Source organism: Hyla sarda, chromosome 6 (genome assembly GCF_029499605.1).
Source record: "Hyla sarda isolate aHylSar1 chromosome 6, aHylSar1.hap1, whole genome shotgun sequence".
Classification (NCBI taxonomy): domain Eukaryota; kingdom Metazoa; phylum Chordata; class Amphibia; order Anura; family Hylidae; genus Hyla; species Hyla sarda.
Genome location: NC_079194.1, coordinates 300,230,930 through 300,239,351, shown reverse-complemented (window position 1 = coordinate 300,239,351; position 8,422 = coordinate 300,230,930). Strand labels below are relative to the sequence as shown.

The 8,422-nt window shown below is 47.1% G+C and overlaps 1 pseudogene; it reads left to right on the top strand.

Annotated features, from left to right (window-relative positions):
- The first annotated feature begins 7,861 nt into the window (after positions 1–7,861).
- Positions 7,862–7,971, top strand: LOC130277933 (U2 spliceosomal RNA; annotated as a pseudogene).
- The last annotated feature ends 451 nt before the right edge of the window (positions 7,972–8,422 follow it).

Genomic DNA, 8,422 nt, shown 5'->3' with positions numbered 1-8,422 from the left:
AAAAAATTAGTTTTAATGAAAGTGCCTATTTAATTAATAAACTCAGCTCTGCTACATTATATTATTTTACATTACTTTACATTATTTGTTGTCTGTCATGAATCAACAAACTGAAACACCCATTCACTTATGTAAAGCGTAGGAGTCGGGAAGCTGCTGAGTATCTGTGAAGGGGACGACGGAACTTGGTTCAAGGAGACATGTGATGACAGCGAAATTCTCGGTAAAGCGGGCGATGAGGTCCTTTACATTCGCGGGATGTGTTGCCGCTGACTTGCATGATCAGACCCTTGACCTTGAGCTTGCAGACTCTACCTTTGTTCCTCAATAGAGACCTACAAACCTCTTTATGTAAATCGCTTCCTGGAGGCCTCTGACCCGCACTAAGCTGTAGAAATAGTTTTCTTGCCGAATCCTGAGGAGTGATTGAACGTGTCACATGGTCGGCGCGATGTTAAATATGTATAACCACATTTAGCGCAAGCTCTGCAATGCACGCCGGGGTTAACATATTCCTCTCCCTGTCATTTGTACGAGGCCACATCTAACCTCCCCTGTAGCCCCGGCCGGGGGGGAACGGAAAGGCTTAGAGGCGGCTTCTGGAGACCTGAATTCTGAAAGGCTGGATGATCAGTATGTGTCGTCTTATCTGACATGGAAATAAAAAAAAATAGGCATATTCATTTACGCCGCGGAATAATGAAAGCAATTCCGAGCCATTAAGATTGAAATGAAAGTGGAGGAGTGCGGCCACCATAATAAATATTTGTCATCGCGCCGTTACGTGTTGATCAGAATTCGCTAAGACTGGAGATGATTGAATCTCCCACTGTTCACGATAAAGCTGCCGTAGGACTGTTCTCAGTAAATTGGTTTTATTATTTTTCCCTAAAAAGATGTTCAAAATGATGGTTTAAGTGGTTTTCTACCTTCAACTTTCATTAGTTTTCTCCATGATTTGCCTCAAAATAACAAAAATTTAGATTTTGAAAACTACTCCATTTCATGTGTCCTGGTAGGGCCCTGTGGAGAGCTGCCGAACAAGCCCAACTCCTGCTTTGGCGGATCTGATACTCAGGGGAGTGGTGATTCTCACTGAGGAGATCCAGCTTGGTATGGAGCTTTACGAGCATTAGTCGGCAGAATATCAGCGTGGTGTTACAGGTGTTGTTTCGAGGGATAGTTGGGACCTAAACATTTTTTGCAGGGACACTTTGGCTTTGACAAGGGTTTTAGCTTATTATGGGTGGAGTTTAAGGGAGTGTGGCTTATCATGGTGTGATTTTTTTTCTGAAATGTCCATATATATTGTCCTCACTGTAGGGACAATACATGAGAAGAGTGGTAGCAGCAGCTTCCCAGTAGGTAGTAGTAGCAGCAGCCCTTCTGTGGGTAGTATTAGCCGCAGCTCCCTGTAGGTAGTAGCATCAGCTCTTCCTGTAGGCAGTAGTAGTAACAGCTCTTCCTGTAGGTAGTAGTAGTAGCAGCTCTTCCTGTAGGTAGTAGTAGTAGCAGCTCTTCCTGTAGGTAGTAGTAGCAGCAGCTCTTGCTGTAGGTAGTAGTAGTAGCAGCTCTTCCTGTAGATAGTAGTAGCAGCAGCTCTTCCTGTAAGTAGTAGTAGTAGCAGCAGCAGCTCTTCCTGTAGGTAGTAGTAGCAGCAGCTCTTCCTGTAGGTAGTAGTAGCAGCTCTTCCTGTAGGTAGTAGTAGCAGCAGCTCTTGCTGTAGGTAGTAGTAGTAGCAGCTCTTCCTGTAGGTAGTAGTAGCAGCAGCTCTTCCTGTAGGTAGTAGTAGTAGCAGCAGCAGCTCTTCCTGTAGGTAGTATTAGCCGCAGATCCCTGTAGGTAGTAGCATCAGTTCTTCCTGTAGGCAGTAGTAGTAACAGCTCTTCCTGTAGGTAGTAGTAGTAGCAGCTCTTCCTGTAGGTAGTAGTAGCAGCTCTTCCTGTAGGTAGTAGTAGCAGCAGTCCTTCTGTGGGTAGTATTAGCCCCAGCCCCCTGTAGGTAGTAGTAGCATCAGCTCTTCCTGTAGGTAGTAGTAGTAGCAGCTCTTCCTGTAGGTAGTAGTAGCATCAGCTCTTCCTGTAGGTAGTAGTAGTAGCAGCTCTTCCTGTAGGTAGTAGTAGCAGCAGCAGCTCTTCCTGTAGGTGGTAGTAGCAGCAGTCCTTCTGTGGGTAGTATTAGCCCCAGCCCCCTGTAGGTAGTAGTAGCATCATCTCTTTCTGTAGGTAGTAGTAGTAGCAGCTCTTCCTGTAGGTAGTAGTAGCAGCAGTCCTTCTGTGGGTAGTATTAGCCACAGCCCCCCCCCCCCCCCTGTAGGTAGTAGTGGTAGCAGCAGATCTTCCTGTAGGTAGTAGTAGCAGCTCTTCCAGTAGGTAGTAGTAGCCGCAGCCCCCCTGTAGGGAGTAGTAGCATCAGCTCTTCCTGTAGGTAGTAGCATCAGCTCTTCCTGTAGGTAGTAGTAGTAGCAGCTCTTCCTGTAAGTAGTAGTAGTAGAAGCAGCTCTCCCTGTAGGTAGTAGTAGCAGCAGCCCTTCTGTGGGTAGTATTAGCCACAGCCCCCCTGTAGGTAGTAGTAGCATCAGCTCTTCCTGTAGGCAGTAGTAGTAGCAGCTCTTCCTGTAGGTAGTAGTATTAGCAGCAGTCCTTCTGTGAGTAGTATTCTCCGCAGCCCCCCTGTAGGTAGTAGTAGTAGTAGTAGCAGCTCTTCCTGTAGGTAGTAGTAGCAGCAGTCCTTCTGTGAGTAGTATTCTCCGCAGCCCCCCTGTAGGTAGTAGTAGTAGTAGCAGTCCTTCTGTGAGTAGTATTCTCCGCAGCCCCCCTGTAGGTAGTAGTAGTAGTAGTAGTAGCAGCAGCAGTCCTTCTGTGAGTAGTATTCTCCGCAGCCCCCCTGTAGGTAGTAGTAGTAGTAGCAGTCCTTCTGTGAGTAGTATTCTCTGCAGCCCCCCTGTAGGTAGTAGTAGTAGCAGCTCTTCCTGTAGGTAGTAATAGCAGCAGTCCTACTGTGGGTAGTATTAGCCGCAGCCCCCCTGTAGGGAGTAGTAGCATCAGCTCTTCCTGTAGGTAGTAATAGCATCAGCTCTTCCTTTAGGTAGTAGTAGCAGCCCCTCTGTAAGTAGTAGTAGAAGCAGCTCCTCCTGTAGATAATAGTAGTAGCAGCAGCTTCTCCTGCAGGTAGTAGTAGTAGCAGTCCATCCTACCGTAGGTAGTAGCAGCAGCCCCTGTGTAGATAGTAGCAGCATCAGCCCTACAGTAGATAGTAGCACTAGCCCCCAGTGGTGCACCAAAGTGGGCCGACATAGAGTTGGTCATCGGTGATGCCAACCTTTGTGTCCACTGCAGGATGCCACATTCTGTTTACAGTTTCAGTGATGCGTTGTCTTCCAGTCCTTCTCCCCTGCTCTCCTCTTTGGCAGGCAGCCGGGGGACGTCTTCTAGCAGATGTGCCTGTGTGCGGCTTGTCTGCTCCCAGCAGCCACAAATGGGACAGTTGGCAACTATGTAACATACAGATGTCACGGTAGCTGGAGTGGGTTCTCTGACCCTGGAGACTCCTCTATGGAACACACAACAATGGTAATAGGGGGCTGCACAGATGTTGGGTGACTGTAGTGGAATGCAGTATCTCCAATGGGGAAAAATTGTATACAAATAAAGTTTGTTTTTGGGCAGTATACAGTACAGAGCTGCGACCACACGGGAGGGGCCAGAGCGCTGCAATTCATGGAAATACCAAGAACTCATTAAGACATTTAGGAATCTCTCTGCACTGGGCACTGAAACAGGAGAAGCCGGTCAGTGCCCGGACTACACTCCCCAGGACCGCAGAGAAGGCACGGTCCATATCCATGGTGCTAACTCCTCTGACTCTCTTCCCTTCTCCTCTCTCTTCCCTTCACTTCCTTTTCCGCTTGCTCTTTTCCTCCCACTAGCCCTCCTCTCTTCTCCTTTTATTACTTTCCTTTCTCCTCCCTTCCCTTCTTCTCTTTTCTCACCCCATATCTCTCCCTTTCTCTGATTTTCCTCTTCACATCTCATCTCCTGTCTTCTACCTCCATTTCTCTTTCCTCCCATCCCTTTTACGCTTTAATCAATTTTACTTTCCCCTCTTTCCTATATCTCTTCTGTTTTCTCCCCCTTTTCTCCCTCTCTCTTTTTTACCATCCCTTTATTTTCTACTCTCTTTCAATTTCTCTCCTTTCCTTTGTCATTTTCTTTTGTCTTCATCTTTCCTCCCCCTTCCCTCTATTCTATTTCCTTCTTTTTTCTTTCTTTTTTTTACCACACCCGTCCCTCTCCTCGTTTTATTCTATTTCCCTCTCTATCTTTTCTCTCTTCCTCTTCCCCTCCCTATGTTCTATTCACTTCCCTTTTCCTCTACCTCTTTACTTCCCTTCCATTCTGTATTCCCGTTCTTTCCCTTTTCCTCCCCCTTCCCTTTGTTCTCTTCTCTTCCTTTGTGCCCCTCTTCCCTGGTTCCCCTTTTCCTCTCTTTTCCTTGATTTCCTTTTCCTCTCCTTTCTTATCTCTTCTCTCTCCCTCCCCTGTTCTTCTCCTTTTTCCTCTCCTTATATTTTTCTGTCAGTGTCCATTTCCTCTCTTTTCCTTTGTCTTCTGTTTTCCTACCTGTTCCCTTTTCCTTTCCCTCCTCCTTTCCTTTCCGTCCTCTTCTCCTCTCTGTTCCCCTTTTTCCTCTCCTTTCTCCTTTATATTTCCCACTTCCTATCCCCCTTTCCTCTGCTCCCTTCACTTAATTTTTGCTCCTCTTCCCTCTCATGTTGTTCCCTTTTATCTCCTTTCCTCCCTTTTCCTTGATTTCCTTTCTCATCTCTTCTCTCCCTTTCATCCCTTCTTTTCCCCTCTTTTATCTTTTTCCCTTCACTTCCTCTTTTCTTTTCCTGCCCTCTCCATCCCCCACATTTATTCCTCTTCCCTTCTCTTATTTCCTATAAACATAAAGTTCTGCAGCAGCTTTGGCAGAGTCCCCATTATACAAAGCTCAGCCACTGCAGAACCTCTTTATAAGGAAAAGGCGGAGCCAACATCAGATTGCACAAATATTATTTACAGGACGCTTCAATGGAAACTGTCCATCAATACCTTAAATATAAAAAATAAATAATACCGCAGAAAATGAAGTGCTCAGATTTACGCGGCTGTATATCTGTCCTTAGTAGCTCGGGGTGATTTATGATCCCTATGCGGTTTAATAGGACGAGGATTGAAGGCGGAGATAGCGTTCATAATAATGATGGAATTTCTCCTGATTTGCGCACATTACTCTGCATTATAAATAGCTGTCAATTCTCTCCGCTGTCAGCTTAGAGCTCTGTCTGATGTTTTATCAACGCCTCCAGCTGTGCAGCATCCTGGCTTCTCCTGCCATTCGGGGAATGCCAACCACGCTCTAAGGTTGCTGTAAATATCAGCCCTCTTCGGGCCCGGCTGGCGCACCGTGCCCTGGTGCGTTCTGCTGTTTATTTATATTGATGCAAATGTTAAAGGCCAAAAATGGTCGAAACTGGTAGAAAAAGGGGTCACGAGCAAAAGAAGGGGGAGGGGCGGTGACATCAGGGGTAATTCCAGCTAATGGCTTGGAGGGCACATATTGGGCACCTGACATTACATGGGGGAAGCTGTTGTAGTCAAAATGTTGATCCCACTGAAAAAAAATTCTCATACAGATCTAGTAGAGCTGAATTTGTCATATAGTTGACTGGGGTTGCATCGTCTGAGCATTATGGAAAGACAAAGTAGTAAACAATGCAGTATAAAAACACATTGTAAAATAATACAGCAGTGATATACCGTACACTGAATGGCCTCTTTATTAGAAACAACCGTCGAGTTGTGGGTTGGACCTCCTTTGATCTTGGGCCTGGATTGCTTCTCACAGTTTCTGCCGATTAGATGAAGTAGGTAATGTGGTGAACCACCGGATGAAATGGCGGGACCACGGGTGTAGCGGTGTGAGTGGTGGGATCAGATGGTATTAACTCCGGGGGCTGGATGGTATTAACTCCTAGTGGGATCAGATGGTATTAACTCCGGGGGCTGGATGGTATTAACTCCTAGTGTTCGTGATGCCAGTGTGGTTTTCGGGTTCCAGAACACCACACGCCTGGATTCTCAACTATCCCAATTGCTAGTAGTGAAATGAGAGCCCACAACCAGTTCGGGTCAAACGGAGGCTTTACTGAGTAGAAGACAGATGGAATTATCTTCACAGCTAAGACCAGAATTCCCAGAGAGGTGGCCAGGACCCAGAAGACCTCGCAGCTTGCTGGACCAATAATTGTAGTTAACTTGACTTGAAATTAGACTTGACTGTGTGCAGGACTTGACTAGTTTCAGTGACAGAAGACATAGACTTGAGACTTACTGGAATGACTGTAGCTTTTGGGGTCTTCCAGATGCTGATCACTTGCACTGAGATCTCTGGTGGTTGCTGTGCTCAGTAAGGTAGCATAAGAGCTAAGAGAGTGAATTGTAATGGCCGCCCCTTTATATAGTGGGGGGGCTGGACTATAGCCCATTGGTCAAGCTGCGGGTCATAGGTTAAGCTGGTGCTCTCTGGGAGAACATGTGACAACAAATCATGTGACTGCATAACATAACATGTGACAGACTCACACAGGTCCTTGAGACCTCCCATAGGTCCTCTATACTACCTTTACATAGTGATCCTGTCTAGGCATTAAAGTGATATGCACACCTTTATAAAACCAACAGGGGGAGACCTTGCAGGGGAGCCCCCAGGTCTCTGAGGGACTCAACCTGACAGGGCCTAAGAGTAGTATAGAACCATATCCTGTACTGGGACATCACAGTAACATGCCCTGTCTATGAGATTAAAGGGAGACTCCAATGTCAGTGTGATGCGCCACGGGGTGTGATGTGAGATGTAAGGGGGCAGATGTTATGGCCCCAGGGGTAGATGGTATTAACCCCTTCTTGTCACAAAGCCAGGGCATGGTTTGGCCTTAAAACCAATTGAAGGTAGTACCGCTAATCCTAGGTTAGGCAGGCGCAATAAAGAGTCCAAGGCCAGGTTAAGGGTAACGGTAACTTTACTGCGGTTAGACAGGTGATACAGTCTATGCAGTTCAGCCAATATCCCAGAGAGGTGGCCAGTGACACAGAGAGACCTCGCAGGCTTGCTGGGACTTGCAGTGACTTGACAGACTATGATGCAGGCCACAGTGACTGTAGGTGACTTGACTTTACATAGTTAGTATGGTTGAAAAAAGACATACGTCCATCAAGTCCAACCAGGGAATTGAAGGGAAGGGTGTAAGGGGATAAGGGAAAGGGATGCAGTTTTATAATTCTGCATAAGCATTAATGTTATTTTGTTCCAGGAATGTATCTAACCCTGTTTTAAAGCTGTTAATTGTTCCTGCTGTGACCAGTTCCTGAGGTAGACCGTTCCATGAATTCACAGTCCTCACGGTAAAGAAGGCGTGTCGCCCCTTTAGACTAAACCTTTTCTTCTCCAGACGGAGGGAGTGCCCCCTCGTCCTTTGGGGGGGAGGGTTTAACCTGGAACAGTTTTTCTCCATATTTTTTGTATGGGCCACTTTAGATGGTGACAGACAATTGAGATGACTTGACTTACACAGGACCGACTGGTGGCTGCAGTACTTTAAACTTGAGGCCTCCAATGGCCGGACACAGGCCCTGGAACACGACTGCACTGGACCTAAGCAGGAACTCAAGAGCATGGAAAAGATCAAGATTACAGCCTCTCCCCTGGTTACAAAGGGGGCTGTGCAAGGAGCCCATAGGTCACTTGGGAGGTCACCTGGTCACTGGGGTTCTCTGGGTAACAATACAATCATGTGGTACAGATTTAAAGATATATGATCGCTTCTCGGCCTTTTGGCTAAGATCAGGTGTAGTATCTGTTCTTATCAGTTTTTCATGCCGGTGGACTGTGACGCCGGTATGGGGCTGGTGGGGATGGGTGCTGCATGGAGGATGCAGGTGTACCAGGGCTTTCCGGGGCTGGTTCTGAGGAATCAGCTCGACGGTTGCCCCGATGTGACCTGTTCCCTCCGGGTCTCGCCATGAGGCTGAGAGGGTCTAGAGCCGAGGTACTTTTGTGCCTCGGGGAGTGGTGACCCCGAGGTGCCAAAACTCACTGGGAGGATAGACTCACTGAGTTGAAGCACGGGCACCATAATCTCTTCACCTTGTGGCACTCACCTCTTGATTCCCGGCCTTCTGGCTAGGATCAGAGTAATTTTTATAGATCCGGCCGGATGTCCGGGCAGTATATCTGCACACATTCACTTATTTATTTCTTTTTTGTCTCACTGTGTCACTTTTTGCGTGTTGTGTGTTCACAGGATTTGTCAGGATGCGGTAGCCCTTCTGGGTGTCCCTCCTAGCGGTCTAGGGGAGGTGTGTGTGGCCATTAGGTT